Source organism: Myxine glutinosa, chromosome 1 (genome assembly GCF_964187855.1).
Source record: "Myxine glutinosa chromosome 1, kmMyxGlut1.1, whole genome shotgun sequence".
Taxonomy (NCBI): domain Eukaryota; kingdom Metazoa; phylum Chordata; class Myxini; order Myxiniformes; family Myxinidae; genus Myxine; species Myxine glutinosa.
Window position 1 is genome coordinate 413,390,857 of NC_136261.1, and position 7,272 is coordinate 413,398,128.

General features: G+C 46.6%; 1 protein-coding gene across 2 annotated transcripts in view; it reads right to left on the reverse strand.

Annotated features, from left to right (window-relative positions):
* The window catches only part of LOC137417874 (uncharacterized), a 163,351-nt gene extending 157,380 nt beyond the window's left edge, over positions 1-5,971 (reverse strand). For both annotated transcript variants that reach the window (XM_078770527.1, XM_078770525.1), the window contains exon 1: positions 5,862-5,971. The gene's annotated coding sequence lies outside the window, so the exon portion shown is untranslated. The remainder of the gene's footprint in view (positions 1-5,861) is intronic.
* Between the last annotated feature and the right edge of the window lie 1,301 nt (positions 5,972-7,272).

Below are 7,272 nucleotides of genomic sequence, written 5' to 3' on the forward strand. Positions count from 1 at the left end.
CCAGTATGGCCTTGCACAATGCAACAAGCCGATGTTGAGCCACAGTTTAGAAGATGTTCGCTTTATTGATCAACACAGAACAAAGTGTCATTCGGCTTCGTACGACATATCCATATCAGCAGAGTCTTCTTCACCACAATCAAATCCAAATTTAAACTTATCCATTGGTTATGTTGTCATTGACATCTTTTTTTTTTTTTGTATACAACATCGAAGCTTGATCGTCAGCACTGAGTGGCGTGCTGACGAGGAGGGGAGTGTCGTTGAAGCTGAAGGGAAAGGTGTATGCTGCATGTGTGAGAAGTGTCATGATTTATGGGAGCGAGACATGGGTAATGAACGTAGAGCAGCAACAAAGGCTGCAAAGGGTGGAAATGCGAATGGTTCGGTGGATGTGCGGAGTATCGTTGAGAGAGAGGAAGACAAATGACGAATTGCGAAAGATGATGGGAATAGAGCCTGTGATGGATGCTCTGAAGAGAAACAGGTTGAGATGGTTTGGTCATGTGTTGAGGCAGGATGAAAGTGACTGGAAGAGAAGAGTGATGGAAATTAATGTAGAAGGAAGTCGAGGACGGGGAAGACCGAGAAAGACTTGGCTAAAGGTGGTGGAAGAAGAAATGCAGGCAAGGGGGTTAACAAGGGGAGATGCTGAAAATAGGGCAAAATGGAGAAGATTGTCATGGGGACCGCAAGGCTAACCCCCTCTCCAGCAGGGAAATAACCTTAAAATGCCTATTGTTGTTGTTGTTGGTCCCTGGTCCTGTCACTGTCTCTGCTGTATAATTATTCTGCACTTATTTTGTCTGTACCCTTCATTATCTTAAACATCTATCATATCCCATCATAACCGCCTCCTTATAAAGCTGTGTCCTTCAGGCGGTCCTTGTAGTTGAGTCTAGCTCGGCCTGGAATCAATCTAGAGTAAGCCTGTGCTGAACCCTCTCGAAAGCACCTATTTCTTTCCAGACTTGTGTTGACCAAAACCGCAAACAATACTCCATATGAGGCCTCACTAAGTGTCCAAATACATACTTCAATTTTCATAAAATGATGATATAAAAGACCGTGAAAAAAATCCAGAAATTTAGCGCCAGTATGGCCTTCATTGTAGAGCACTGAAGCAGTCTCATCCATCACCAGTATGGCCTTGTGCACTTTAACATGCCGACGTTGAGTCACAGTTTAGAAGATGGACGTTCTATTGATAAACACAGAACACAGCGACAATCGGCCTCGTACTGCATCGAGTCTTCTTCACCACAATCCTGTCCCTCTTACATGCCAGGCCTTCTCATGCTAAATATCAATATATACTGTTACGAATTTGGGTAGTGATATATGTAGAGCAGAGTAGATCTGAGTAGGTAACATGCTTCGACTGTTGCGATAGGGAATCTACCTGTAATAAGTTCTGTGTGTTTAGGCGATTTGTCGGTCAAGTTGTATAACTGTGAATCTACCAGGAGACTCGTGTGTTAGGTAGTGTCGGGGTTAATGAGTAGAGCCCTTGTCTGTCTCAGCTGTTAACCAAACCTTTGTCCTTTATAGCACTACAGACCACATAGACACAAGTTATGACCTTTAGAACAACATTAATGACGCCCTTCCCCCCTGACATGACTCAGGAAGAAATCGGGCTAGAACGCCGCCAATAATGGCCTCCACCATTTGCACCTCCGAGGGGCCTACCCGCCTCGCATAGCACATGCTGAGAACAAGGAAGAGGGGACAGGAGTGAGAGTGGTGCAGTGGGCATGCCCCTGGACGAGCCGGCGAGTCGGTGGAGGCTCTGATTGGCAGAGCAGTGCGCCAATGCTGACGTCACCGGCCAGAGATATTATCAGCGCCGGACACATTGGCTGGCAGTTCAGTTCAGAGTTGGATCGAGAGTTTGTGTGCACCAGAGTGAGGAGTGAGATCTGAGTCAAGAGTTCGTGTGCACAGTGGCCATTGTGCAGTTGAGAAGATCTGACCGAGAGCAGTTGGATTCCTGACACTTCGCAGTTCAGTAGTTGATCCCAAGCAGTTGGATTCCTGGCAGCACAGTTCAGAGACCCCGACCCGAGTTGGGCTGAGGTGTAGCCTGAGTGGAGCTCGCTGTCCTGCTGTGGGACCTCGTGGTGCTTTGGAGCTTGGTGCACGGACCTCGGGTGCAGCAGCGAGGGCGTTGGCTCGGGCCGAGCGAGGCGGACGGAGTATTCTTCCAGGCCAGGAATTGAAGACGACAAGATAGCTAAGACCGAGCTCCGCGTATCCAATTACATAACGGACGTTTTTATTTTCGTATTCATCTCCCTCGTCTCGTGTTTGAAATCTGTTGTGTGTGGGATCCCAATGTAGCTACCTTATTTTATTATCGGCGCGCATTTTCCTGTCCTGCCTTTTTCATTTGAATAAACCGTTGTATTATTTTGCATCCCCCATTCAAACCTGTGCCGCCTGAGTTAATTTCCTCTCACAGGACCGGAGCTACGCCGGCGTGCTGCAGTTAAGTGCTATCACCGCAGCCTCCATTTCCCTTCTTCCTCCCACGCGGCCATAGCTGAATCCGTTTTTGGGTAGTTGCCTCCAATAAGACCGTTTAGGCTATCCGCAACTCTGATGTTAATCGGAGTTGCATGACAATACCATGGTTCTTGAAAGTACGAGTATGATGAAGGCGATTTTTGTTAAACAATATTCATGTATTTAATTCAATTGTTAAATTGATGTGGCGATGCGTTTTTTTCTTTTTTTGAAAAGCTTGGATTGCACATATAAAGGTGTTGTTTTTTTGTGTCCTCAGGCCATGTGGTCCTCATCTGCCGTGGCGCTGTCCAGAGAGAAATTAAAGATAGCCAATGGGACAGGTCGGCCTTTTTGTAAATAATGAACACAAGCTTAATAAGTTATTTTAAAATGTATTTATTCTGAAAATCATTAAGTTCTTCAAGCATATTATAGACTGCCATTTCGTTCTCGAGACCGCCTCGCCGTACCGTCAAACATTCCAATGCATCGATCGCGTCAACACTGCGCAAGCGCAAGTGGTCTAACAGGCCGATGGTCTCCCACGATCTCTTCTCCCAGTCCACCACATTATCACAGACACGTACAACTTCATGATAGATGAGATAGGATCCAGGCCTAACTAACGAGTCCACCCGCAGCTCTCTAGGCCTTCTGGTTGCCAGAGAACAGAAATATATTTTTCTCGGCCAAATACAAAATAAGGGACATTCAAAAATCTCATGTGCATGCTGGATTACCCTTGTGTTCTTAGGAGGAACCAAGTAACGTTCTATGAATGTTCATATGAAGGGGCGCCCTACATCGAGCAAATAAAATAAATTTATTCTTCATGCAGCTGTATGAATAATTGCCATTTTTCCCAAGAATATCCCTTCTTTTCTATCATGTGCCACATGGCACACACCAAAAAAGCAGCATTTTATTTAGTTTGCCACATGGCACATACCATATAAAGGAGCCTTTTCTATAGTTTGCCACATTGCGCATACCATATAAAGGGGCCTTTTCTGTAGTTTGCCACATTGTTCATACCAAAAAAGGGGCCTTTTCTATAGTTTGCCACATGGCGCATACCATATAAAAGGGCCTTTTCTCAAGTTTGCCACATGGCGCATACCATATAAAGGGGCCTTTTATATAGTTTGCCACATGGCACATACCATATAAAGGGGCCTTTTCTGTAGTTTGCCATGTCGCACATACCATATAAAGGGACCTTTTCTATAGTTTGCCACATGGGACACACATACCATATAAAGGGGCCTTTTCTGTAGTTTGCCACATGGCACATACCATATAAAGGGGCCTTTTCAATAGTTTGCACATACCATATAAAGGGGCCTTTTCTATCGTTTGCTACGTGGCACACACCATATAAAGGGGCCTTTTCTATAGATTGCCACATTCCATATAAAGGGGCCTTTTCTATAGTTTTCCACATAGCACGGACCATATAAAGGGGCTTTTCTATAGTTTGCCACATACCATATAAAGGGGCCTTTTCTGTAGTTTGCCACATGGCACGTACCATATAAAGGGGCCTTTTCTATAGTTTGCCACATACCATATAAAGGGGCCTTTTCTATAGTTTTCCACACAGCACGTACCATATAAAGGGGCTTTTCTATAGTTTGCTACATGGCACGTACCATATTAAGGGGCCTTTCCATAGTTTGCCACATTGCGCATAACATATAACGTGGCACATACCATATAAAGGGGCCTTTCTGTGGTTTGCCACATACCATACAAAGGGGCCTTTTCTATAGTTTGCCACATACCCTATTAAGGGGCCTTTTCTATCGTTCGCCACATACCATATACGATAAAGGGGATTTCTATACTTTGCCACATGGCAGTTACCATACAAAGAGGCCTTTTCTATAGTTTTCCCCATGGCACATACCATATCGAGGGACCTTTTCTGTAGTTTGCCACGTGGCACATACCATATAAAGGGGACTTTTCTGTCGTTTGCCACATGGCACATACCATATAAATTGGCCTTTTCTGTTGTTTGCCACATACCATATAAAGGGGCCTTTTTCTAGAGTTTGCTACGTGGCACATACCATATAAAGGGGCCTTTTCTATAGTTTGCCACATGGCACATACCATACAAAGGGGCCTTTTCCCTAGTTTGTCACATACCATAGAAAGGGGCCTTTTCTATAGTTTGCCACATGGCACATACCATATAGAGGGGCCTCTTCTATAGTTTGCACCATACCATATAAAGGGGCCTTTTCTGTCGTTTGACACATACCATGTAAAGGGGCCTTTTCTATAGTTTGCAACATGGCACATACAATACAAAGGGGCCTTTTCTATAGTTTGCACCATAACAAATAAAGGGGCCTTTTCTATAGTTTGCACCATACCATATAAAGGGGCCTTTTCTGTCGTTTGACACATGGCACATGCCATACAAAGGGGCCTTTTCTATAGTTTGCCACATGGCACATACAATACAAAGGGGCCTTTTCTATAGTTTGCACCATAACAAATAAAGGGGCCTTTTCTATAGTTTGCCACATGACACATACAATACAAAGGGGCCTTTTCTATAGTTTGCACCATAACAAATAAAGGGGCCTTTTCTATAGTTTGCCACGTGGCACATACCATGTCGAGGGGCCTTCTCTATCGTTTGCCACATCCCATGTAAAGGAGCCTTTTCTATAGTTTGCCACATAACAAATGAAGGGGCCTTTTCTATGCTCCTGGCATTTTTTACAAGAATATATCTAAACACACATCAAGTGAATCTGTTGAAAATTGATAATTTCTGTCACCAAGACCAAAGACATGTTCACCTCAAAAACAACCCACTTCCAGTTTCGCGCGCCGCTGATGCAGTGCCCCCTGTTCCCGGGAGCCACGTACTCATTTTGCCGACTTCAAAAGGACGACACGCTTGGTCAACACACCTGGTGTTATTTCAACGACGTGACCCTAACATCTTAAATCAGCCACATTAAACATGAAGCCAACACCAGGATTAGTTTCACAGGTAACGAAGTAGACAGTCACTCGATATCACACAAACCTCCACCAGGATAAACAGGTGACCTTTTGTATCCACTGAAAGACCGGATCTGGATTCGGACCTGAACTTAAATCGAATCAGTCACGTCTTCTTCTTCTTCTTCTTCTTCTTCGCTCCTACCCGTCTCATCCCCCTAGTTTCCCAATAATCCATCCACAACTCTTTGTCATATCTTGCTCTGTATAATCATAATGTTCGGCCGATCTCTCTGTTAATATTATGAAGAATCACTTCAAATTATCGTTTTACAGAATATCTTTCTCAGTATTAATAATAAAATGAGAAACTCCGAACAAACCTTTTCCTCAGAAGATCCGACCCGATCACTGTTTCAGCCGCTTGTGGAAAAGGACACGGAGCCGATGTCAGTTCAAGCAAGTCATGTTCCATGTCCTGACCGGAAGTGACACCGGAAGTACGTCACCACTGTATGCCATAATCACCCACAAGGCGGTGAATGTGTAGGTGTTACGGTGTGTGTGTTATGCAACAAGTGAACACCCGTAACAACACCCCGTGACGTGTACAGATGCATCAAGTTTCCTTGCTTCCTTGCATTGTATATTTGCATTATAACACAGTTTTCATTGAATCTAATAATCCAGTGAATCCCTGTGAAATGACCAATGTAAAATCATTATGTGACGTAACATTCAATTTGAGGTACAAATTATGAAACTGTGGCGGACACGATGGCTCGCTGGCGCGGTGACATCATTCCGCGCACCAAGAGGGTGTCGGCCACGCCTGAGGGGTAGGCGTGGCCTCGGGATATACATGGGGCTCGCAGCCCCGAGCAGGTCAGTGCTACAGTTTGAGCTTTACAATAAAGACTCTTTTGACCCAACGCATTGTGGCTTACCTTCTTTGGCAAACAAGTTCCGTGCGTAGCACCACGCTACACTGGTGACCCCTTTTGGTTCAGCCGTCGCTGACCACAGAACACGCCATGGCCAGCAACGCGGTCGCGGTAAAGCTCCCTCGCGGTAAAGTTCCCTCAGGTAAAGCTCCCTTCCTCAGGAAGCACAGGCCGAGCGAGGTATGGTTCGTGCAGGCCGAAGCACAGTTCATTATTCGAGGAATAATGCATTATTCGACAGAAGCATTATTCGAGGAATAATGGCGGACGAGACACGTTACTATCACGTGATCGCCGCCCTCGGGCCCGGCACGGCTGCCCGAGGCGTGTCCATCCTGCGGCACCCACCGGCGGCGCACAAGTACAGGGCGCTCAAACGTCTCCTCATCGCCACGTTCGGCCTCACGGAGTTCGAACGGGCGGACCGCCTCCTGGACCTTCCCGAACTCGGCGACACACGACCATCGGTATGGATGGACTACATGCTGTCGTTGCTGGGTGAGAAAGCACCGGATTTTTTATTCCGGGCGCTTTTTCTACGCCAGCTACCGGCACAGGTACGCCTCGCGTTGGCCGGGTCCAAAATAGGGGAACCCTGCGCTCGGGCCGTCGAGGCCGACAAGTTTTTCGTGGCTTGTGACACGCGGGCGAGCTTCGGTGCGGCCATCGCAGATCCGGAGGCTGATGCGCATGCACACCTCGTGGCCGCCGCCATGCCCCGCCCACCACCACTGCAGCAGCGAAAGACGCGGCCTCCGCCGCTCCCGGCGCAAGCCTGGTGCCGTTTCCACGCCAGGTTCGGCCACAAGGCTAAGAAGTGTTGCCCGCCGTGCTCGTTTGGCAAGTCGGG